The 25,752-nt window shown below is 47.4% G+C and overlaps 1 protein-coding gene across 12 annotated transcripts in view; it reads right to left on the bottom strand.

The window, feature by feature from the left end:
• Samd4a (sterile alpha motif domain containing 4A) overlaps positions 1 to 25,752 on the bottom strand; it is a 217,594-nt gene that overhangs the window by 91,246 nt on the left and 100,596 nt on the right. The window contains exon 1 of one of the 12 annotated variants that reach the window (XM_087585554.1): positions 13,096 to 13,446. The exons of 8 other annotated variants lie outside the window; for them this stretch is intronic. The gene's annotated coding sequence lies outside the window, so the exon portion shown is untranslated. Of the gene's footprint in view, positions 1 to 13,095; positions 13,447 to 25,752 lie in introns of those variants that run through there. 3 more of the 12 variants (XM_087585555.1, XM_087585556.1, NM_001399774.2) reach the window with 3 other exon arrangements.

Genomic DNA, 25,752 nt, shown 5'->3' with positions numbered 1-25,752 from the left:
AGATTTATTTATTATGTATGCATACACTGTAGCTGTCTTCAGACACACCAGAAGAGGACATCAGATCCCATTGCAGATGGTTGTGAGCCACCATGTGGTTGCTGGGATTTGAACTCAGGACTTCTGGAAGAACAATCAGTGCTCTTAACCGCTGAGCCATTTCTCCAGCCCCTACACTATTTTTCACAAGAGTAGCAACATTACAGTTACGAATAGCAGTGGAAACAATTTTATGGTTGGTGTCTCATCATGGCATGAGATACTGTATTAAAGGGGCGTAGTCTTAGGAGGGCTGAGGACCATGGCTATAGTCCTTCATTAACTTCCAAATCAAAAGTCTGTCTTCATCAAAACAAACCAACCCCCCTCACCCCTTTCCTAGCCTCTGGCATGCCCCCATTCCATTTTCTGTCCCCAAGAACCTGGTTTTGCTCTAGGTACCTCAGACAAGGGGGCCTCGGTGTTTGTCTTTTCATTATTTGAGACAAGGTCTCAGACTCTGAAGCCCTGGTTAGCCTCGAACTCACGGTTGACTCCATCTTGGCCTCCCAGATGCTGGGACAGCAGACAGGAAGCACCCTGCCCAGTATTACCACTGAATGCCTCATGCCTCTCTAGTTTCCTCCAGGTTCATGCATGCGAAGATTCGCTCCTTAACACGTCCCTCCCTGTCCCACTCGAATGACAAGTGATGCATGGTGCCTGTTGAGTTTTGGAGACAGACAGAGTGGGGCAACCCCAATGGCTTTCACATGGTGTCTTCAGGTCAGAGGGGTTAATTGTAAGCTACGAACTCATAGGCATGCACTAAGGCCTTTTCAGAGAACTTGCAAAGAAAAATCTCAGCATTGTGCCTTCATCTAGAGTTCCCTGAAGGTCCCACGCTGAAGGCGTGGTCCCCAGTTTGGAGATATTCACAGTGGTGTCTAGTAGGAGATTTCCTGATCACTTCGGTGTATACCTCATCTTTCTCCCTTTTTGCTTCTTGGCTCTCACGAGTTACAGTTTTCTTTTCTTTTTTCTTTTTTTTGGAGCTGGGGACCGAACCCAGGGCCTTGTGCTTGCTAGGCAAGTGCTCTACCGCTGAGCTAAATCCCCAACCCCGAGTTACAGTTTTCTTAACCAACCATTACGGACTGGAGTCTTCCAAACTGTGAGTGAAAATAAAACTTCCCTCATTTTAAGCAGATTTTTCTCTTGGATACTGTGTTACAGTGACAAAGTTAACCAATTAGCATTGGGGACATGGTGTCTTTGGAGCCAGGCGTGGGAATTAATCCCAGACCTGCCATTTAATTTCTGGTGGAATTGCTTAACCTGTTCGAGCCTTTACTGTCACATCAGTCATGGGTAGTAGGTACCAGTAGCTTCTGCCTTCCTTGGATTAAATGGGATGAGGTAAGAAAGGACCAGTTGAGTATTTGATGGTAGAAACCACCCTCTCCCTTTGCTCTACATCAGTCAGACCCACAGAAAGATGAGGTAAGCAGCTTATTACAAACAGGGAGGACACTAAGGAAGTCATTAAAAACATCACCAAGCTGGAAAAAAGATCAGGAGCGAGGGAGGCGAGTGCTATGGTGAGTCTCACTCATCTTCCCAGGCCCCCTTTAAAAAAGAGGCCCACGGGGCTGGGGATTTAGCTCAGTGGTAGAGCGCTTACCTAGGAAGTGCAAGGCCCTGGGTTCGGTCCCCAGCTCCGAAAAAAAGAACCAAAAAAAAAAAAAAAAAAAGAGGCCCTGCCTGATGGAACAGGTGAAGTTCTTCTATCTGGTGGCAATCAGCTAAATTGTCAGAGAGCTAGGACTGCCCTTCTAACAGTAAGAAGCAAGACTGGACTCTCTTCATGTGGGCTTTTCTGTGTGAAGCAAAAGCCGCTAACCTTAAGACTGAGGAAGACTTCAGGGAAGAAATGGGAAGCCAGAAGCATAAAAGGCACGGAAGAGTTGTGGTGGAAGCGTCTAAAATCCTTGTTCCCAGGGCAGTGACAGGCGTTTGGGGCGGGGGGGGTGGGCGAGGCATGAGGGATAGAGGGTGGAGATGGGGGTGGGGCACTGGGATGGGGGTGAGGTATCTGAATACTCTTACATCTACACCCCCACTAATATTAGATATCATACCAGCAGCACAGATTCTTAGTAAAAATACCACGAGCCATGTACAGTACCTGAAACTTTGCAGTAATCAAATTACAAAAAAAAAAAAAAAAAAAGCAACGAGCTATTTGATTTAAGCCAACACTAAAATATCATTTCAACATGCAATTATTACAGATCACTAGGGAGATAGACACGTGTCCTCTTTGGACTTGAGTTAAATTTTTGAAATCCAGGGCTTACGTTACCACCGACACATCCGCATTTGAATGAGCTATGCTGTCACGCTCGTGGCTGGTGAGCATGTCAGCATAGGCTAAAGGCATTCTAAAGAAGGTGGACATGAAGCAGGTGACCCCGGGAGGTCCTTCTCAGCTCTCTGATGATTTGGCTAGTTGCCACTAGGTATGATATATATTTGATTGCCACCAGATACAAGAACTTCAGGTGTCTCACTAGACCGAACCTCTCTTTTTAACAGGGTCTGGGAGATGTATAAAAACCCTCCATAATATCTCCATCCTACCCATATTTTGTCAGCACCGGTTTCTGTTTTTTCCTGCACTCTGAGGTATTTTTCATTTGTCTGGGGACAGAGTCTCACTACACGGCTCCTTCCGGCCTCCAACTCATAGCAACCCTTTTGCATCAGGCTCTGTGCTGAGACGGCAGGCCCGGGGCATGCGCCTGGCATCCTTTACATGATGGCTATATTTAGGAGGAAAAGAAACCTAGTCAGTCTGTCCAAGGGTCTCAAGAGTCCCAGGAAGGAAACAAAAAGACCCAGAGGAAGAACAGAGGTGTCATAAGCCAGCAGTGAGCTGGGGCAGGCCGCGCACACACACATATCCTTACAATTAAATTCGGGAAGCACTTTTAATAAAAGTGCACGAGGCTAAAGAACTTCCTAGACTCCTGCTAGGCCACTTCCCTGTTTAGATATTCTGCCCTCACAAAAGGTCGATCTTATAAAAAAAAATGTCAGGACGAAAATAAAACGTAAATAGGACTCAGAGTGCTAGTGACACAGGTTATCTTCAGCAACGACTTTCTGCCAAGGATTAACCCAGGACTCTGAGGAAGAAGTATGACAGAGAGGGAGGGTGAGAGGTCTCTGTCCCTGGTCCCTTCTAGGGCTGAAATAGCACTATCTGTGGGAATAAACATCGGCTGGTTTGAGGCTGTGGTGTAGCTAGAAAGACATGAAAAAGCAACGTGGTTTTTGCTTACCCCTCCTGGGAGCTCAGCTATAAGGCTGCTTTCTGAAGCTAACCACACCTACTGGCTCAAACTTGTATTGCTTTAGCTGTCATGCTGACAGCTAACAGTATTGAGTGGTTTCTGTGGGCCGGGCTCTCCTTGTAAGCCCTGTGCATTTAATTACTCATTGAATGCTCTCAAGGAGTTTAGCAAGAGGGGGCGGGGTGGCGGATCTCATAACTAGCCTTCTTTTGCAGACGAGAGAGACAGAGACGTAGGTGGAACAACTAAGTTGCCATCGGTCCCTTGACTAGTGAACAGGCAGAATGGAGGCAGACAAATTAGCTCTGGCTACAGATGGTTATCACGCTAGAAAAGACCATAAGCTAGATATTTTAGTATTTGTGGTGGTATGTAGTCGTTACATGGACTGTGTATAGATGGGTAGCCATAGTAACGAAGCTGTGGAAGTGTAGCAAAAGGAGCCTCGCAGACAATGGAGATGATACTTTTTGTGGTCTTCGGGTGCTCTTAGTTTCTTTTGATACTTGTCTTTGGAAGGGAACTTCAGGCTGTTCTCTGAGGTCTATGGGGGCGGGGATGTTTAGTGAGTTTCCTGAAGCAGTGTGGTAGAGATGGCAGTGTGCATTTTAGGGTTCAGGGTCTTGAGGGTTCTGGGTATAAAAAATGAAGCTGCTGCCTTGCTCTCTGCTCTTGAAGGCTCACTCTGAGGAAAGTCAGCAGTCCTACTGAGAGGTCACTCTTCACCCAGGAAGCCACCCAATGAGGTTATTCTGGTGAGGAACCAAGGATGTCACTCTAGTGCTTCAATGAAACACCATGAGCAAAAGCAACTTGAGGAGGAAGTCAGGGCGGGAATGCCCACAAGGCAGGAACCTGAGATACAGATCCTGTGGAGGGCTGCTACTTGTTTGCTTGCTTGCTTGCTTTTTTGTTTTAGACAGAGTTTCTCTATGTAGTCCCGGCTGTCCCTGGAACTTGCTCTGTAGACCTGGATGTTGTCAAATTCAGAAATCTACCTGTCTCTGCTTCCTGAATGCTGGGATTAAAGGCTGGCCCTCCCCCATCAGTCATTAAGAAACTGCCCAACAGGCTTGCCTGCAGCTGGATCCTCTAAGGACATTTTCTCCTGTGTTTGTTTGGTTGGTTTTGGCTTGGCTTGGTTTATTCAAGTCAAGGTTTCTCTGTGTTGCCCAGGCTGTCCTGGAACTCCCTCTGTAGACCACACAGACCTCAAACTCAGAGATCCGCCTGTCTCTGCCTCCCCAGTGTTGGTACTGAAAGGTGTGTGCCATCGCCACCACCAAGCAGAGGCCTTTTCTCAGCTGAAGCTCCCTCTCTGGTGACTCTAGTTTGTTTAAGAGTGACATAAGATTCACCAGCCAGGGGTCCTCTGTCAATCTCCACCTCAAAGATGCTGGTTATGTAAGGCTAGCCCCCTTGTAAAGGAAATCTCAGCCCTGTTCAGAGTCTTCACATGACTAGAGAGTTCCAGTCAGCAAGCATTCTGAGGAACCCTGAGCCATGGCCACACATTTCAAGATCCACAGAAAGTGTGTGATTACATATGTATCGTTCTAATCAGCCAAGCCCTGAGTAATTTGTTTCACGGCCAAAGATAACTAATGTTTATCCAAGTGCCTCTAAGGAAAAAAGGAAGCTTTAGCCATTTGGCTTCGAATGTTCAGTCCATCTGACATTGCTGTTCCTATTCTGAAACAGACCCAGGACACTAACCTGCTGCTACTAAACACCTCTGTCACCTCCCTTACCCCAACCTCCTGCTCACCAACAAAGATAGGCCATGAGTTAGCTCCCTAGGTGCCTTCAGGATAAGAATGTACTGATCATGGAGCCTGGAGCTATGCCCACATTAAGGGGTGAGATTTTTCGGGGCGACTTAGAAAATGGTTTCTGATTATAATTTGGCCTCCCGCGGTGGTCTGCTCACAGGAAGTTGTGTGCTGATCATCTGGATTTTCAGTACATCCTGCCAACCACAGCTCCCCAAATCAAATTACCAAGCCAATGCTGCAGGGTCTACCTCCCTGCTTTCCAGACGGCGCGAGTTAGCCTCTCGGCAAGAGCATCTGTGACAATACCGCAGGAGTGAACGTCTCTACCATCAAACAGAAGAGATCCTACACGAGGAGATTAGGAGATGTCAGCTAGCTAAATCCCACTAGATGCCACCAGCCTTCTTTGGGGTGTCTAGGTCCCTTAATCTCTTCCTGACTCACCCACAGCATCAGCCTGTATGGAATGAGAACTAAACACGGGAAACTAAAGTCCAAAATCTATGAGTTTTGATGATGCAACCCATCTCAACATCCTCTGAGCGCCTTCTCTAAGTGAGGAGCCCAGACGTGCTGGGGATTCGATGGAGGAGAACATTAACGATTTACCAATTTTAATCCAATGACATAAGAAGAGTAAAAGAAAAATCGAAAGTTCTTGTTAAAGACCACGAGGATTAGAAAACCGTCCCACAATTCTCGGGGTGACGAGTTCAGTATCATCGCCACACAGTCGTATGTCAGTGTTTAAAGGCTGCAATTGTTAGTAAATTACCCTTAAATCGATATCTTATTATACCCCTGTTTTCAGTTTAACGACGTTCACCATAAAGAGGCTTTCTCACAAGTGCATTTAGACAATTCGTTCATGCAAGAAATGGCCAGGAATGACGTGCACACTCGCGTGAAGCACTGGCTGAATACATGTGCTTGCTACAAGGCTGTAACACCAGTGGGAGCTGATGGTTAATAGTCCTGGTTAGAATTTACATTACAAACTCGGTCCAGGGCGCAGCAGAGACAGAAGGCTTCTAAATTTAGTACAACTCAAAAAACAGAAACGAAACAAACCAACAAGCAAACAAAACAAACGATAGCATCATATAGCAAGCATTTGATGGGAAATGAGCTGACACAGGGAATCCCCTGATGTGGCAAATGCAGCATGCGAGCGAGCAGTGAGCCTCCCACGTAGGTACCTACTCTTGCCTCTTGTCTCTCAAGGTATCTTCTTCAGCTGGGAGAAAAATCTGGGTAACTTGGAGGGGGGGTCTACAAATTGTGTTGACATATCACTTATCATGCGAGATCCAAATGTCTGGAGTTACTAAAGTCCTTTGTAACCAGTGCTTTGTTTGAGGGAGTCAGGGAGTCTCTCCCTTGTCAAATGGTGCCCACTAGTCCTCTCTTCTGGCATTCACACCCTATGTACTCTCCTACACCAATCACACATCTGTGCGACTAACAGAATGTGGCAGAGAGGCCTTGATAAGCTTTCAGTTCCTATCTTGCTTTCTCTATTCCCTTGCTGTGGGGGAAGCCAGTGATACCAATTATGAAGAGACTTGGGCATCTCCAGAGAAGGAGATGAAGGCTCAGGCCCTCTGCTCAGTCAGAACAGGCTTATCAGACACGTCGCTGAGCCGCCTTGAAAGTACTGCTCCAGCTCCAGTTAATATTGTGACAGTGATGTGGTCAGACACTTTGGACCTGATCTACCCAAGTGGGCTGTTCTGTTAAGCCATTAAGTTTGGAGGTATTTTTTTAAAAAAAATATAGTTTCTAAAATTTTTATTATTTTGTTTTACGTGTATGAGTGTTTTGCTTATATGTGTGCCTGTGTGCCACCAGTGTCTGGTACCCTTGGAGGTCAGACGAAGGTATCTGATTTCCTGGAACAGGAGTTATGGATGATGTGAGACAGCATGTGGTGCTGGGAATTGAACCCCAGTCCTTTGGAAGAGCAGCAAAGCTCTAGACTGCTGAGGCATCCCTCCAACCACCGCCCCCACCCCATAGCAACAGTTAACTAAGACAAGGGCTTTTGTATATTTAGTAAACGACAAATGAAAAATCCTGCCCAGGCTCAGGGAACATCTTGCAAGAGGAGGTGGGAAGAATGTAAGAGGGGCTTGCTGTGGACAGGACACAGCTCTTGGCAACTGTCCAAGACACAAGACTTGCACAAGATCAAGCCAACCAAAATTCCAGCATGGATGAGAGAAGGGAGTCATGAGCCTCCAGCCCTAAATGAGGAGTTATTGGTAGTCAACTGCTGATTGCTTTGAATGTCACCAGGTGCCCATGGATGGCCAGCACCAAATGGTTTCCTGCCCTCAGAGAAGGCTGTCAGGCTTCATGGTTCTACTATACAGATGTTCAAAGCTATGAGGAATCTCCATCCCCAGTAAAGACCTGCTACCCCTGAAAAGTAGTCTGGTGGTCTCTTCAACCAGGACCTTCCATCTACAGCCACTTTCCCTAGGCTCTGGCAGAGCTGGGTACTCTAGGAAGGTTCCTTGGCTCCTGAAGGACCCAGGAGTGCTGGGATTTCATCCTGAAGTCTCTTGGCCAAGAGTTCTGGTCAGGGTTGTGGTTCTCTTTCAGTGTCTGAGCCCTGCTGGCTCTGCTTAACTTTTGTAGGTGAGGCACTCATTCCCAGAAAGTGTTTAAAACAAGCTGACTTCCCCAACCACCTGCCTGGGCTCTGACCTCTGAGCCATGAATGCGCAGGGAAATTACCACATCTATGTTTATAGCCCGGATCTCTCTGTTGATCTCTAGACATGGATTCAACTTTACTCTTATCTCCACTTCCAGGGTCTCAAAGCTCCATGTCCAAAGAGAGTATACTCCACCCTTTTTCTCCCTCCAGACGTTGTCATGTGCTTAATCTGTTAGCGCATTCAGAATATACCCAGAGTCTGAACATGCTTAGACATCCCACTCCATCATCAGTGAAGGTCTAGGAATCATAACCATCGTTTTGCAAGAATGAGCTTGATTGCTCTCCCGATTAAAGACTGGAGTGCTACCCATCTGCAATGATCTAGGGATGGGGAGAGGATGCCCCGAAGGCTCACATGTTGGACGATTGGGTCCCATGTGGTAATACAGAGATGACATAACTTCTAAGAGGTAGGGCTTTGTCAGAAGCTAATCAGATGATAGGTGACCGTCCTCAGAAGGAACTGAGTGGACACTTGTTAGGTGCCATGACCGTGAGTTGCAAAAAAGAGCAAGCTTCATCCCCTGACTGTCTCTGGCTTTTTGTCTTATCAACACTTCCCTTCTGCATAGATTCTTCCCACTGCGATACCATGAGGTTCTCACCAGAGGCTCGACCAACTGGGCTGGACTAGGTCGGGGCTTAGCCTTTTAGCCTCCAAATCTATGAGCTAAAAAAGCCTCCTTTCCTTGTAGGGAACCCATGTCTCTGATATTCTGCTAGGGTGGTAGGAAATGGACCAACACATAGTCTCATCGTGAGTAAAAGCCAGCGTCCTCCTGGGTCTATAATTCAGTCCCACTCTGCTACTGTCCCTTTTGCTTTGTTCCAGTCTAGGTCCCTTTAACATGTCAGAAGCACACCTCTCTTGGAACCTTGGTGTTTTCTCTTCCTAGAACACTCCCCGCCCCCCCCCCCCCGAGTCACATGTCACACCTATCAGCTCACTGTTGTGCAAATGTCACTCTTCCAGTGAAACCTCGATCATACTCAGCTGCTCACCCCGCCACCTCACCCTGCCTTCGCCCATCCCTGCTTTATTCTCACAGTGCTTCTCCCTGCATCGCCTGCTGGGTGTCTAACAGAAGACAAAACAGTTCAATTTCCAGGTCTTTACTGAACTCCCTTCCTAACATTCTGTTTAGGGTGGAAAATTCTGGTGCAGAACAAAAGCATTCTGGGTGCTCTCCCTGATTGTCCTGACACCAATTAAAGAAATCTTCACACACACACACACACACACACACACACACACACACACTGAGAGGGGGGGCTGAGATAGCAGAATTAAATGTATTTAATACAACTCTTTTGCAAACATCTGTTGAAGAGCGAAAGAAAAGCAATCCCAGTGGCATTGTGTCAAGATGGTTTATGTCAAAATGGTGACAGTTTTAATAAAATGTCCTAGGGCCAGGGCCCCAAAAACTTATGGAAATTGGAGATCGAAACACCATTCCCTTGCTCTTGACAACCACATGACGCAACCTTACAAGTGCCGTTCACATCACCGCTAGTATTGGAAGCCTTTCTGGAGAGCACATAGTGTGTGAAGGCTTGAGTTTCTGCACTTGTCAATCTTCACCCCCACCCCCACCCCCACCGAAGCCCCAACCCCTCTACAGCAGGAAGTAAAGCTCTGAGTCTTAATAAAACAATGACTCAGCAATCCTCGTGCTGAGTTGATAAAAGAAAATAAAAGCTCGTGCTTGGTAAAACTGCACGAGCATTGGTCATTGTCCCACGGGAAGAAGAAATGAGGATCCCGACAGAATCCCATAGTATCTGTGCTCTACGATGTCCACTGCACTGTAAAGTAGACTTAGACAATGCCAAGGTCTAAGTGCTTGGTACGGCCTGGAGAGGAGAGCCGGGGCCAGTATCTTGAAGAACTTAGCAGTTCACAAAAGAGCTTTGATAGTTCCTGCTTGATCACATGGGCCAACGTGGACAGCAGCTAATTCACCCAATAGGAGTTAACCCTAGGAAGTGTGAGGAGAGTTACAGCCAACGCTTCCACCCTAGCACCAGAATGATGTTCTCTAAAGTGAGCCCAGACTGCTCCTCCACGGGGTCCCACACTTCCTAAACTAAACAGAGTTTCTTCACGGATAGGCAAACGATTTCATCTGAAGAGCTGGGGATCTAGCGCATTGGTATGAATGTGTGAGTTTCTGCTATGGGGTGTAGATATGTAAATACCGTCATCAAGAAAGAGCACGGTGACTTTCCCAAAGCGTGCTATATCGAAGGTGCTGATGGTGAAGTTTGTATGTTTTGCATTTCGGCATAAACATCTGAAGCACTGCACATGTAAGTCATCCTATGGAGAAGAAACGAACGGTTCTTCCTGATGTAAGATATTTGAATCTCTCTTGCAAATTAACCCTGCATTGCCTTAGGACAGAAAGCCTGGATTAACCACAAGAACAGAGCTAGGTGACCCCGGAAGGCACGCATTTGGGTTGTACCAGCACAGCCCTGTAGAGGGAGTTAGAGGTAGGCCTCCCTTCCTGCTCCACTCCCAAGCTATTACCCTGGGAATTTGTGCAGAGGCTACTAGTAAAAGCTGGCTCGAAAACTGCTGCTGTATGTGCTGCAGCGTCACAGGTTAGTAGGTTTGATGACGTGGTCAGACCCAGGTTTCAGTCTTGGGACCAGAGAGCAGCAAGGACACCAGGGAAGGTGACGGTAAAGAATGAAATGGCCACGGCCATGTCCTCTCTTTGGAGCCCAGGACTAAGCAAGGCTACAGGTCAATGGCTAGAGCAGAGCTAGTTGGGCTGACCAGGTGGGGGCCTCTTGCTTTGGTTAACTTGGTGAGAGACTGCAGGAGACAAAAACTGAGGCCATACCTAGGTAGAATGCGACGCGTGCTTCCTGAAGTCAAGGATGCTGTCTGGAATTCTATAAGAAGGGACAAGACCCAAGCAGGAGGGGAAGTCATGGGGAACAAGGAAGGACAGAGGGTGAAGAAAAGGCCCAGGGCAGCAGGGTCCAGACATGAGTGATCTTTCTTCATCCACTTTAAACAGCCCAGGTCCAGCAGCCTCACATGCTACGCTCTGAGCCCCATCTCACTACTGAGAGGCGAAACCTGGGTGGGAGGGCCTCCTTCCAGGAGATAAATCTCCTGATGGTTATGGCAGGAGGTAGGAGGAAGGAAGGGTGAGCTTCTAAGTCCAGGGGTTTTAAAACTCGCCGACTGGCCCCATCTTTACCTCCAGGTCTTGGGGACACGGCCCTGTGAGGAGAGAGACAATGTGAAGCTCTAACCTCACTGGTCGTGAGCTGAGGCTGCAGCAGCAATACTGTGTTGCTTCGTTTTAACGGCTTACACAGCCACCGTTAGACAAGGATGTGCCTGTTAAACTCTCTGCTACTTATCTTTAGTCTCCGTCAAGGTGCGCAGCCTGGCACTGGGACCTACCCTTTTCCATACAATTGGTAGACCTTGGAGAAAGTGCTGAAACCATAGAAATGTCTTGAGTGAGACTAATTTAGGAGGAATCAGACTACAGGAGTAGAGAGAGACTCTGAGAAGGCCTCCATCTTTGGAAGCAAACGCACTGCTGTCAAAAGCAGCTACTCTCCGATGTGGAAGATCCTCAGCTCTCGGGGGAGATCCCCAGCCAGCAACCAACACACTCCTTGGCAAGAATCAGAACCCACTGGGATCTGGGTCTATAGTTGCTCTTCTAGTGGGGATGGCGATCAGCGGTTTAAATCCTTTAGGAGAGCTCTATTTTTGACTTAGATACTCTCCCCTGGAGATGTACCTCCTATACATTCCAAATTCTCCCCTCTTCTCTTCTGTCCCTTCCGTCACCCGTGCCATCATCTGAAGATTCTGCCTCCCACCCCTAAGCTCATTTTTTCACTTCAGCCCATATGCCTTTGAGCCCCATCGCTGACCTGGCCACATCATTCTCTTTAGTCATAGCCCTGCCCCATGAGCAGTCCGCTACTCCCTTCCCTAAATTGGGGCTGACCACACAGTCTTGCGCGGGTCGGAAGCTACACGTTAATTTTTCTGTGATAGCTGATTGACAACAGTCTGTCCTTTCTCCTCAGATACCCCAGACAGTAAAGCTCAGCATCAAAAGTAGAAACCAAGGCACAGTTGCCATAATGAGTGGGGCCCAGGAGAAGACAGACCAGCCTTTGCCTACAAACGTGCTCCCAGCAGCTTCCGCACCAGTTTCCCCTAAGCCAGACACTCCATAGATCTCCGTACCATGGATCATAGATCAGTCCTGCCTCTCCTCACACAGGAGAGGTTGAGTCCCCTGGGGACTAGTGTAAGTACCCAAGCTGCACTCTAGGGACAGCATCTGGAGACATTCCTTTCCAAGAGCTACGGAAGATGGCTGGAGATTCTAGGTGATGCAGTGGGAGGTGGGATGGGACCGAAGAAGATGGAACTCAAGGCCTAGCACAGGACCATCTGAGCTCAAATCTCCACTGGGCTCTAAGAACTTGGGAGGACTGGTCCAAACGGTCTAAGAGCTGCTTAGGGACAGGAGCCTGTGTGTGTGTCTGGGAACTTGTTAGAAATGCAGGTTCCACCCCCACATCCCACCCCTGGTACTGAACGCGCAGACCCTGTTTGACTAGCTTTCCAGACGACTGAGATCGAGGCTTCTTTATGTTTGAAGATGACTGACAGGAGGAACCAGGAGAAGCATAGCCTCCATGTTTTAATAGTATAATCCCCAGGGAACGTTAGTGTGAAGCCAGGGGAGAAAGGGGGAGCCTTCTTGCCAGGAGAAAGGCTCGGAGGAATTGCTTCAAGAGTGGCGTGGACCTTTTTTTCTATTCTTTTCTTTCCTTCTTTCCTTCTTTCCTTCTTTCCTTCTTTCCTTCCTTCCTTCCTTCCTTCCTTCTTTCCTTCCTTCTAAGAAGTCGCCAAGTTTAAAACAATAAACAAGTCATGGAAATGCCACCATATTTCTAAGGCAGGGCAGACCTCCCCGGTTTTCTAGTCTACTCAGTGAAGAGGGATACAAAGCCCCTCTAAGGATGGGCGGGGACGGGATGGCTCTACTTCTTCGGATTTTAGTGTGTTGCACAGTAAGGTGTGAACCAGCCTGGGGTGGCCACAGGCACAATGGAGCAAACCTGTCAGCACTGTCTCCACCCAAGCCCCAGACTCCGACCCTCGTGGCCTCTACATAGTCTACAGAGTGCAGCCCCACTCCCAGGAGGAGGGCTCGGATGCGTCTGGCAGAAGCCAGGGCAGCAAGAGCATTACCTCTAAACAGCTGCTCCGGAGAGTCGTCTGGTGAAGACGTGTGAACTCACTGGTCTGCCGGTGAACCACGAGACATGCGGCGAGGGGAGCACGGTTCTCTTGGTTAGAGGACCATAATACTGAGCTGCATTTGAAGGGGAGGGCACAGACGCTGTCCAGGTGGTGCGGAGCTGAAAACATTACACTTGAACCAGATGTTAGGTGAAAGCCGTGTGCGTGGATGGAATGATCACTTAAGGGACTGCTCCATCTCCTCCCTCTCCACTTCGTCCTCCTCCTTTTTCTCCCCTCCTCTGGTGTCTGCTGGGGGAAGCTCACCATTATTGAGTGGCCACCTGAGTATTGTGATGTCAGAGGCGTCAGCCATAGAGAGCAATGCTAAGAGGGGGCGAGCCCTCTGGGCTTTTGCTCCGGCACATGTGTGACTGTGGTATGGGCTCTCAGAACATGTCCCCGTGCTCTCTGTTTACCTGACCACACTCCACTTCTCGAACCTCCTGAAATTATCCTCCCTATTCCCAAACCCACGCAGGAAACCAAGGTGTCCGTGCAAGTTGCCTGAGGTCACACACCAATACCCTGGTACCACTGCGGATGGTGCCAGAGTCCCTGATCACTTGTCCAGGCCAGACTGGAGGGCCAGGCTGTTATTATAGAAAGTTTCCACACACCTTCTATTCCTAACGGTGATCACAAGTACTGCTGGCCCATGTGCTTCGGTGGCACCAGCAGACTGTCACACTCTTAGTAAGGCACTCCATTTAGGACCGTGACCCACAACGTGTTTGCACTGGATGTCAGTTCTCTGGGTCTAGAGTGTCTTCAGCTGTTTACATCTTCTCCCCAATGCAGCTAACTAAGCCCAGATGAGAACATCTGGAAATGCAACTTAGAGTCAAGAAAAACCAGCAGTTTAGTTCACACAACCCTGGTCCTTCCCAGGATGCCGACAACATCAAAAATTGGCAGGAGGAAGTAGGTAGGAAGAGGGTTCTACCCATAACTCCATAGTAGGGACGGGATTTACCTCTTTTTTTTTCTTTTTTTCTTTTTTAAATTCAATCTGACATTTGCAGCATTAGTGCTGAGGAAAGAAATGAAATTGGAAGGTGGTGTGGGTGTGCCTCTCTGTCCATCTGTCTATCCGTGTGTGTGTGTGTGTGTGTGTGTGTGTGTGAGAGAGAGAGAGAGAGAGAGAGAGAGAGAGAGAGAGAGAGAGAGAGAGAGAATATCAAGGCACCTTGATCCTCATGCACAAAATACCTAGGGACTTCAGAGAAAAAGGAAGCAAGCCACCTGAGGTGGGGAACAGACAGAAGCTTTAGCACATGGCCTGCTCAACTCATCAAAGAACAGATTCCACATCCTAAATAAAGCCCCACCCAGAAAGCAAACACACACACACACACACACACACACACACACACACACACACACACACACACACACACACACAGAGGGAGTTCTTCTGCCCTGGGTATGAAACAACTGATTCTCCAGGAGCCAGAGAGAACAGCAACAACCGAGGTGATTGGGTTTCTGAATCTGCCATAAATTGCTTTTAGCCACGTAGTAAATAAAATAAAATTTCATTGTAAATGAGCCTCGGCTGTCCCCCGTGTGACTGCTTTTGCTGCCTCCTCATGTGACTGGCCTCCCAATTTAGCGCGTACCCAACTCCCAATGACCTGTAATAACACTATTCCCAAATTAGAGCTCTCAATTTGACTTGGCTTTGGTTCCTTCCTCAAAGCAAAATAAAGCATCCGTTTTCTTATTTTCACATTCATAATACTCCCCCTTGGAGTTGCCAACTCAAACCCTGCTCCAGGCAGACTGAGCCCTCCCTACTTTTCCCCCCCTTCTTCTTCTTCTGGTTAGCCAAGAGCCCGATGGAAAAACACCAAGAGACAAAAACAAAAACAAAATCAGACGAAAATTCCAAGTAAGTGACATTCAGCTGGAAAAGCTATGATTCACATGCAAATAAAAACCTCCCCGAATTCAGCTGCATCATATGATACAAGCCTCTGTCTTCAACATAAAAAGGACAGTATGAAATCAGTCACAATTAGACTTACTCCGGAATACTGGAATTCTCTGGCAGGACCGTCTCAACCAATGATAAGAACTCACCCCGCCCCCAACAGTAGCAGGATGAAACCAATTGGGAGAGAGCCCAGGGCATTCCCACCTAGGCTGAGAAGCCACCCCGAAATCCCCAAGGGGGTCCTGCATCCACTTGTCCCCATTCACCCTGAGATGTCTCATGGTCTGGGAGGAAATCGGGTCAGGGATGGGCCTCCCTGGAAAGTGTTCTCTTCCCAGCAGACACACAGACATGAAAGACTGTGCTAAGGGCACCGGACTCAACATCCTTCCCAGCATGCTATGGTCCAAGGAAACTGCCTGCCACGCCCTGAACAGAGCTCCTCAGCTCGGTGCAGAATCTCCATCTGAGCTTACCAGTGTACCAGCCTGTGAGTCCAGGTTCGGCCTGGAAACAGTGATGGATCCTGTTTCTCATTCTCACATCCCAGCTCTTTCCCATTCCTCTGGGGATGAAGGTTCCTCTGACATAGCTACAATTCTTTCCACACTTGGCTTTTAGGGACTACAAACTCTGTCTTAAATCACGGGATTATAGAGTTGGAAGGGGCCCCCCTTTACTGGATATGCATTTCTCTATCAAAGAATTCTTGCCTAAGAGTCACCTGGACAGATGATCTCCTCCACGGTCAGAGAACTGGGTCTCCAAAGCCAGACTTGGCCTCTGGAACATTTACCCAGTTAACTGGGATCCGTTTTCCTAAAGCGGTGAAGAATACATCGATGACGCTCACAGGCCGTTGTTTGCAGTAGTCATACAACATGCAAGGAAGGACTCAAAGGTCTCTCAGCTGATAAACAGAATGGGGGACGTACACAGAATAGTATTCACCCTTCATAGGGAAGGAGGTGACATCCATGAGCTTCTAGGACGTTATGCCCAGTGGATTAATCTAGATTAAAAGGGGGTGAATAATGTACAGTTCCACTTACACGAATCAGTTTCTCAGAGTTAGAAAGCAAAATAGAAGTCGCTAGTGGCAGGGACAAGAGGAAGAGGGCTCACCGTTTAATTGGTACAGGGCTCTTGTTTAAGACGGCAAAGAAACTTTAGAACGGAAGTGCGCCGATGGCCCCTCAACATCGTGAATGTGATTAATACCAGAACAGTACTTAGAATGGTTAAAACGGGTGAATTTAACGTTAGGAGTTTATGACAGTAAAAATATAGAAAGATAAATCTGCTTTTCTTTCCACAAAACAGCTATTCCCCCATATCTGTCTTATTAGCCTAAAGCTCACGGCATTTGAAAATTAATCTTGGAGATGTGATTTCTAGGCACTCCCATCTCTCGGCCTCCCTCCTCCGAGTACTGAAAACCAGGTGTCCAGAGCTGAGCCTTGCACTGGGTTCAGCTGCCCTCTCTGTAGGGTCTTGTCCTGAGGTACCCCTTTAGCCCCAACACTTAGAATTGCACAGAGTGGGTCCCCTGACTCCCTGCTTCTGCTACTAGGACAAAGGTCTAGGAATTAAAAACAAGAAACTACCTCACCGCCCACTGTCCCAGACCTGGCTCTGTTCCCCAGATGGCTGTGGCCAGTTGCAGCTGAGAAACTGGCCCAGAGAAGGCAATGGGAGAGGCTCAGCTCAGCACACACGGGCCTTTCAAGAGATTTCCGATGGTTTCTGGGTGTTGGGCAAACGGAAATGGGCAGGGGTCTCGATGGCTGCTTCTCTGTACTCTACCATAAGCCGGGGCAGGATCAGGGTGTTCAGAAAAGTCTAAGTGCATGTTGCCCCCAGAGATGAGCAGATTGCACCCCACTGTGTGTAAAGACCCTCTGCCATCTGAAAAAGGTTGTAAAGTTTGAGGCAGGAGAATTTGTTTCTGCATTTTGAGATCAGTTGACATGAACACCCTGTGTGTTGGTCTCATTCCATGGGAGTCAGCCATTTTCTTGAAAGTGAACTGCCCACCCTTTGGAAGTGGACCAGTGATTTGGGGGTGCCATGTGAAGTGTTGCTAACTTAGTAAATATTCACAACACAGCACGCAGCTTTTCTAAGGGGTGTCACTTAGTTGTCAAATGAATGACCCTTCATGGGGTAACCTTTAAAAATTAATTCCTAGCAGGTGAGTTATATACCTGGGAAAAGCTCTGTGTGTGTGTGTGTGTGTGTGTGTGTGTGTGTGTGTGTGTGTGTGTGTGTGTGTACATACATGTATAGGGTGTGTGTGTTTACATGCATGAATGTATAGGATGTGTGTGCTTATACATGTATGATAGGGTATGTATGTGCATGTATGCATGTATAAGGTGTGTGTGTGTGTGTGTGTGTGTGTGTGTGTGTGTGTGTGTGTGTAACCATGTATGTGTGCCTCCTAGCTGGACAAAGAAGTATCAATAGGGCTGACTAATTTCTCTACCTTCATTTCTTCACTTCTGATTTTCTGTTAATATCGGAGCCAATAATAGGTTGGCTTTGGAAAACTTTTTCCAATGGCAGTATTTTGTCTGGAGTTTAAAATGGCGGAGTTAAAAACTACCCTTTCTGGAAATCTTTCGGTTTTGGAACTTGCCAGAGAGGTTCTTAAGAACCTGCCATCTCCAGAAGTCTGTGCCCGCAACATGAGCCTCGGTCCCACCTTTCCCCTGTGTTGACCACACTTGGGTAAGCAGGAGATTTTCTCTCTTGTGTGCAACAGCTTAGTCTTCGGTCACCCGGGACGAGACCTTCACTCTGAAGAATAAAAACTGAACTCCTTCATGATCACTTTTCCCTTTAAAAAAGGTCCCTGTTCTCCCACCTCCGTGAAATAGGCCGGCCATAGGAGTCTACATTTTCTTACGAGCGCTATAGAGACAGAGGGAGGTTTGGAACACTGTACGGGGGACGAAGTTAAGTCTCTGGGTGGTGGGCTCTTAGGTGGGAATAAACTAAGTCAAGAAGTACTCTGGTTGAAGAATCGCAAAAGACAGACAAAAGGTCATCCAGGATCCCAGTCCCTTCACTACCGCAGCCCTTGTAACCTGTTAGAAGTTGCCCTTTCGGTAAAGAACCTAGAGTCACAAATGGCGGCTCTGAGATCTCCCTGTCATCCACTGATCTCCTGAGACAGAAGGAGGGATTGCACCAGTCTCCCTGAACCCGAGCCTGGGCCTCAAACTCATTTATACCTGGGTTTTCAGCTTCCTCACAAGGATTACCCTGGGGAAAATCCCGTTTGCCTTCCATTCCAGTCCCTTTGGAGGTGTCCTGGAGAGATGATTTGGGGAGGGAAATGACTGGCCTTCCTAGTCTTCTGCAGATAGAACAGAACCCATCTCTGGAGGGTCAGAATACCAGTTGCCACTTTTGTTCCTCCGGGACGTGGCTGCCCTGGGGAGCATCACGTGGCATCTGAGAACAGAATAAGTCAGCATGCAGGCTACAGAGAAAACTCGGTTGATAGTCTGCACCCCAGAAATATTTCTTTTGAAGATTTATTTTTTATTTTATGCGTATGGGTAGAGTTCTGCCTGCATGTGTGCATGGGCACTGTGTCTGTTCAGAGCCCATGGAGGCCAGGGGATGGCATTAGAGGTTCAGAGACTGGAGTTAAGGAGTGCTATAAATCATCACACGGGCATTGGGATTCGAACCCGGGTCTTCCGAAAGAGCAACCAGGGCTGTGAACCAATGAGCCATCGTTCTGGCTCTAAGTACCAGTGAGTCCAGCCCTATTACATACAAGGCAGCATTGGTCAAGTATAAGCCACAAAACCCCTGGCTGTCCTGTGTTGCTGGTAAAGAGGAACTTTTGTCTCAGTTTATCTCCCTTTAGTTTAGCGTGTGTTTATTTTTTTCACTGCATCATTTTTCTTTAAATTATTGTTTGAAAGAATGAAGCCATTGAGTATATACCAAGAGCAGAACGTCACGGAGACCTGATTCCATAGAACCAGGGTCTGCATAAGCAGATGCTTAAAATACAGCCATTGAGCAGCAGGCACGATCAATAAGGTTTCTGAGATCGGGGACATACCTGAGAGTCACAAAAAAGAGACTCCAGGAGCTGTGTGCAAGCCGAGCTGGGTTCAGAAGGCAGGACCCAGGTAAGTTCCGTGTTTGTTACCTGGTTACAATTGGCCCAAGGGAAGACTCTGCAGCTTTCCTGTATGCAGGCATGGCCGGGGAAGACACAAGGGCCACGTAGGAGAGGAAGATAGAGCAGAACAGGAGGAGCAGGAAGGTGCTAGCGAACTGAGCAAGGCCCGGCTATTTCTGTCGCCTCTCCCAAGCCCTGGGTATTGGATTAGGATTTTTTCCCTCTGTGATCCGTTTCCCCAGACCCTTTCCCACATCCCTAAGCACTAAAGCTGATACGGCCATTTGTCACCACGATCCTTCTTTCATGAGAGATTTGTGAAACCACAGACCCCTTCCATCTCTGCGTGTGTTTGAGCTATTCACCCCAACCGTCCCCATCGGACCGGCCCCATGACCAGAGATTGCATGTTATGACAACGTAACGATTTTGTGGTCTCTCTTCAATAGCTACACACTTCCTATTGAAGAGGAATACTGTATCCATCGTAAATCCTGCCCCACTTGAGAGCAGTGTTTGTGTTCCAGCTCACCCCTACAGCTTGGCTTCTGGGAGATTTCCAGCGCTTGCTCCCCCTTTCTCTCTCTCTTCCCCTCCCCTCTCCTCCCCTCCGCCTTTCTCTCTCTCCCTCTCCCCTCTCCTCCCCTCCCCCTTTCTCTCTCCTCAGAGAAGCTCTGCTAAACTGGCTTCTACGTTTTTTTTTTTTAATTTGGCACTCCGTTCACATTGCATGAAGTCAAACTTTTCTAAAATTACAGGCATCCCCTCCCTACAACCAAATGACAATGGGTACACGCAGCCGACGTTTACCTGCTCAATCCCCTATTTGTGTCTGGCGGGCTGATGGCATTTACTAAGTGTGTAGTCGTGTTTTCAAAAGGTTGCAAAATCTTTTTCCCAAGTACAATTACTTCTCATTTCCAAAATAAGTGTGCCTGGCAGCTGGCAGTGAAACTAAGGTTCACTCATGTTCCTAGCAGCCCCGATGTCCCCTGCCTTTCCCTCGTGGAGGCTGAAAGCCGTCACCAGCTGAAGAGGGGTCTCCTAGCTTCTTTTATGATTTCTTGGTTTTCCCCTTGGTAGGAAATCCAAACCTTGACAGACATTAGAAATTTAATCACAGGTGAAAAAGCATATCCCAGCATGCCTCCAGAGCAATACAGAATCAAATTCCGAGAGCAAACAAGCCATTGCTTTACTCCCCACTCTCTGGCTCTGCTGGCGGGCTGTGAGGGAACTGGGTGTGTCAGATGAGGAGAAGGACTCTAGAACATACCAATATGATTATCTAATAATAACAGTGCTCTTCCTGGCAAAGCCCTTTGAAGAGACTAAAGCCTTAAGGTTCCCTCTCCATCTCGGCAAGTTCCTGAGGTGAAATAATAAAGCTAAAATACAAATGACTCCATGATCTGTCCGCGACCCTAGTGGCTTGAAGCTCTCTTGGAACTGAAACACTGGAAGCCAGCAGAAATGCTGAGTGGAGATTTCAGGGTCTCGTCTCAACTGTCACTTTTCGCTCTTTGGAGAAAAGGTGTTTGGTTAAATGTAAATTAGGTAAGCTGGCTTCTCCCTTAAAATAACTACATCAAAGAGTAATCACACAGAAGAAAGAAGAAAAAAACAAAACCAACAACCATAACTCAAATGCATTACAAGCTTAAATATCACCTTAGCAAATCAGTCCAGAAATACAAACAACTGGAGTGCCAGAGGCAGGCCTCAGCCTCACACGGTGTCAGCAGTGAGCCATTTTGCAATGAAATCTACGTTTAGAAAGCAAATGTTTGGGGTTGGGGATTTAGCTCAGTGGGGGCTGGGGATTTAGCTCAGTGGTAGAGTGCTTGCCTAGGAAGCGCAAGGCCCTGGGTTCGGTCCCCAGCTCCGGAAAAAAAGAACCAAAAAAAAAAAAAAAAATAGAAAGCAAACGTTTGTTGGTAAGGCATCATTCACCATGCACTCACATCTTACTGCCTTTTATATTTTGAAAAGTTGTGTCTTCCCCCCCCCCGCCCCCAGATAGAAAATCTTGTTGTTTTTATTAAGAGCGACATAACACCTTCCTTTCATAGTTCCGTGTCTACAACTTTACAAAGATTAAGAAAAGACAGACTGGGGGTTGGGGATTTAGCTCAGTGGTAGAGCTCTTGCCTAGCAAGCGCAAGGCCCTGGGTTCGGTCCCCAGCTCCGAAAAAAAGAAAAGAAAAAAAAAAAAAGAAAAGAAAAGACAGACTGACTTGAGGCAGGCCTGGGAGATTTCCTAGCAGACATATAGAATAGGAAGGGATTGGGGGAGGGGTACACCGGGATGAGCGAACATCATGTGTGAACCCAAGACTCGGGGTGCGGCTCTGGGAAACTGTAAGCCTATCGTTCCTTCTTGTTTGGGGACACACACACACACACACACACACACACACACACACACACACACACACGCACGCACGCACAATTTGTCCCTTAATCATTTTGCTTCCATATCCTCCAGTTCACTCCAGGTCTTGTCTGAGGCCTTCTTGGCAAACCTGAAGACTATCAAGCAGAAGGAAATACTGCCCTTCAGATGTTCTGAGGCTCTGACTGGATGTGGCTCAGGGGATGGGAGGGGACTGGGCAGGAGCCAATGAGGAGATGGCAGGTGTTTGGTTCTGCTTGGTCTCTTAACTCCACACAGGACCTCAGGGACCACAAGGTTCTAGGTCTGTAACACGAGCACAGTCGCCCTCCCTCCCTCCCTCCTTCATGCATGTAAATGTTCATTCCCGTGTGTATGAGTGTGGAGCCCAGAAGTCGATGTGGAATTTTTTTTCCAGTCACTCTCCACATTGTTTTTCGAGACAAGGTTTCTCATTGAGACTGGAGTCCACAGATCTGGCTGACCAGGGAGCTCTAGGCATCCTCCTGTCTCCACCCCCTCAGTGCTAGGATGACAGCACAAGTCACTGTGTGCAGACACATGCCACCACATCCAGTTTTATACACAGGTGGTGAGGATCTGAATACCGGTCTAAGGACCGTGGTGAATGAGACATCTCCCTCAACTCTGGGAATGTAATGGCTTACTCCTCAGTTTCCTTGGGAGAGAAAAGAAAAAGAAAAAAAAAAGAGAGAGAGCGATTCTTCTACTACAAGTTACTTTCAAGGAATGTTCTGGAAAAGAACGGTTCGTGTACCTAACTACCCAGCTCTGGTGTAATGGCTGGCATTTGCTCTGAACATCCTCATCTGGGACTCTCAGTTTTCTGTGGGCTAAACGTCTACTCCTGCCCAGACTCCACCGTGTCCACTGACGTGCAACTTGGCCTGACATCCCACGGCTTCTGGAAGTGGGAGAGCATGCTTAAGCATTCTTGGTGGTAGATGGGTATTTTTAGCACTTTTAGAAAAGATTAGACTGTTTCTCATACAATTCATTCCTCGTAATATTAGCACTCGCGTCTTAAGAGCACGAGGCAGGGAGCTATTGTTAGAGGAGACAGGAGTGGAATAAAGTGTCTGAGTTAGAAGGCAAATGGGCATTCTCTGCTGCTGAAAATGCCTTCTACACACCGACTTCCAATGAGCTACCCCAAAATATCCTTGCTCCAAGGCGCTATAGATTCATGGCGACCCCTCCAAACCCAACTTTAAATATTTGACTTTTTGTCTCAAACACTAATGGGGAAGTCTTATCCGTGAGTTCTGTAGGCGTCCTGCTGGCCCGTCACATCCAAGTTCAAATGCAACTTTACAGAAGACGTGTGTCAGAATGGTCTGCCCTGGTTACCCTCTGTTGCTTTCTGTGGTTTACCTCTTGGCTATTTACATTACATAGCACAAAAGGGGGTGGCCTTTGACAGAAGTTTCTGGTCAGTGTTAGGCAAAGAGAAAAAAGTGATATAAAGAGTTGTCATTGTCCAGGATTTCACATTTTCCACAGTGTCCCCACAGACTTCCCGTAACACGGGCTGACGGCACCCAAGCAAATGGCTAAGGTAGGAAGGGCACTCTATTGACCCCTGTCCTCCCCTGAGGCAGGTCTTAGAACTTCACTCCAAAGGAACTGATGTGGAGCAAAGAGACCTGGCCATCCTTGAAGACACAGACGTGCCGGGAAGGAGCTAGACAGATGTGAAGTCCCCATCCCGCGTATCGTTGCCAAACCACGACCATTCTCCCAGGTTTTGCTTTACACACTGTTCTGTTCTCTCTTCAACCTGAAGCATCAAAACACAGCAGTTCCTCTTCTTCTGTGTGGCTTTGTTCTGTGTCATCTAAAATGTGGGCACACCAACTTCTATCCTATCCTTGTTTTAAAAAGACTTTATTTGCATGACTGTTTTGCCTGCATGCATACATGTGTGTCATGTGCACACCTAGTGTCCTGGCAGGCCAGATGGCAATGGATTCCCGGGATAGGGGCTACAGATGCTTGTGAGACACCATGTAGGTATTAGGAACTGAACCAGGTCTGTCATAAGAGTGGTAAGTACTCTTAACCCCTGAGCCATCTCTCTGGCCCAAATACTACCTTTTGTAATTGGAGCTTCAACTGGGAGCCCAATGATGGGAAAGAAAGAAAGAAAGAGAGAGAGAGAGAGAGAGAGAGAGAGAGAGAGAGAGAGAGAGGAAGGAAGGAAGGTGATAGATTGACTGATAGGATGTGAATTGCAGAACATTAAAGACTGTTTAAAAAAAGCATTCAAATACTAGAGTAATCCCCAACAGATTAATTCAATAGACACAAATACCCTTTCAACAAAACATTCCAACCTACGAGAGAATTTCCTTCTTCTACCAAGGACAAATATTTTACTGTGCTTTATAAGCCCAATTAAAACAATATTGTGGTGTTCAAGCCATGTGTGGGTTACGGCAAGGAACAATCCACCCCACAAACATCTTCCTTCCGTCACACAGACATGGAATCTGGGGTGAGAATTATGCAGGACCCTTAGAGGCTTCTGCCTTGTTTCATTAATATGCACACGTCCGCCTGGTACAAACCGTGGCCCAGCACCACAATTTCCATTACAAAGCCTCCGAAATGCCAGGAATGAGTCATGGCATTGTGTAGTCTGGGCAGTGCACTGATTTTCTCCATTAACCAGGCATCCATCCTGACAACTTCCAGGAGAAAAGCTGAATGATTCAGGGTCAGAAAAAAACCACATCGACTTACTCTGTGGAGGAGCTGGGTAACAGGGATTGGGCAGTGTCCTATGTGCATAGAGGACCTGGGGTAACATGGACTGGGCTTTTTGTTAATGGTTTGCAGTCTTTAAATAGAAACACTCTCAAAATCCACTTCATCACATATAGCAAAAGAAAAATTCAACCCAATTACCATTAACTTCATTTACATGTGGTGCTGGGGAAGCAATGGGGTCTTGTGTGTGCTGGGTAAGCTACAGTCTCAGTCCCCCTTTTAAAAACAAACTAACTAAAAACAACAACAAAAATATTTTTATTTTGAAACAAGACCTTACAAAGTTGCCCAGGCTAGCCTTGACCTTACTCTGTAGAGAAGGTGGGACCTGACTTGGGGTCCTCCTGTCTCAGCCTCCCTAACAGGGTTACAGGATTCTCGTGTTCTTACATTATTAATTAGTCAGAATGAAAGCATAGCCAAGCTACAAATTTAAAGCCACAGGTGTAAGGCAGGACTCTGGCTTGTGGTGATCTCTCTGACGCCCTGTCAGGCTCCTTCTTGCATTCTAGTTCCGGTAAATTGGATGCATATCTCCTTAGCTCAATTCTGTCTTGAGAATTCGCTCAACTCTGCATAAGATATGAAGGTTTAGAGCATTATAATCCAGGACCATAGATTAAAGAATTTAGTATACCTCATACGCCTAGAAATTTCCTGATATTTTGAAATATTGGGATGCCTTTAATCCCAGCACTTATGAGGCAAAGACAAGCAGATCTCATCAGTTCAAGGCCATTCTGGTCAGCATAGAAAGCTCTAGGGTAGCCAGAGCTACAAAATGAGATCCTGTCTCAGAAGAAATGAAACAAAGTGTTAGCTTGTCTTCAGAACCGGTGAATGTATCTACTGAAGGGAAGAAAGATAAAAAAGACAGGCCTACTTTTAAGCATAGTGGGGGAGAAGGTTTATTATAAACATGTGGATATATTATATTCATATTATAATATATATTACAGAGGCAGACATATCTGGGAAAGTCTGGAATGGACAGGACCCTGAGCCATGTGGGGAAATGGGAAGGGAAAGGGAGCAGGGAAATGGGGGAGCTGCAGCCAGGAGGTCAAGGGTACAAAAGAGCCCAAAATGTCTGGATTATATAGAGAAGAGCCTCCTGGGTGAGGGCAGCCCAGGCCCTGGGCTGAAGAGTTCCAGGTAGGAGGTGAAGGTGCACCAGCCATACTCTGTCATAGGTGGGGACTGGAGGATGCTGGGAGAACCCGAAGGCCAAACAATGGCCTCAGCCGTTCGTCCTGGGTTTGAAACTTAACAACTGCGGTTTGAAACTGTTAAGATGATTTCGAAACTAAGCCCCGTCATGAAAAATGG

The sequence above is a fragment of the Rattus norvegicus genome, chromosome 15 (genome assembly GCF_021556685.1).
Source record: "Rattus norvegicus strain SHRSP/BbbUtx chromosome 15, alternate assembly SHRSP_T2T, whole genome shotgun sequence".
Classification (NCBI taxonomy): Eukaryota; Metazoa; Chordata; class Mammalia; order Rodentia; family Muridae; genus Rattus; species Rattus norvegicus.
The sequence above is the reverse complement of the archived record's forward strand: the minus strand, read 5'-3'. Positions and strand labels throughout refer to the sequence as shown.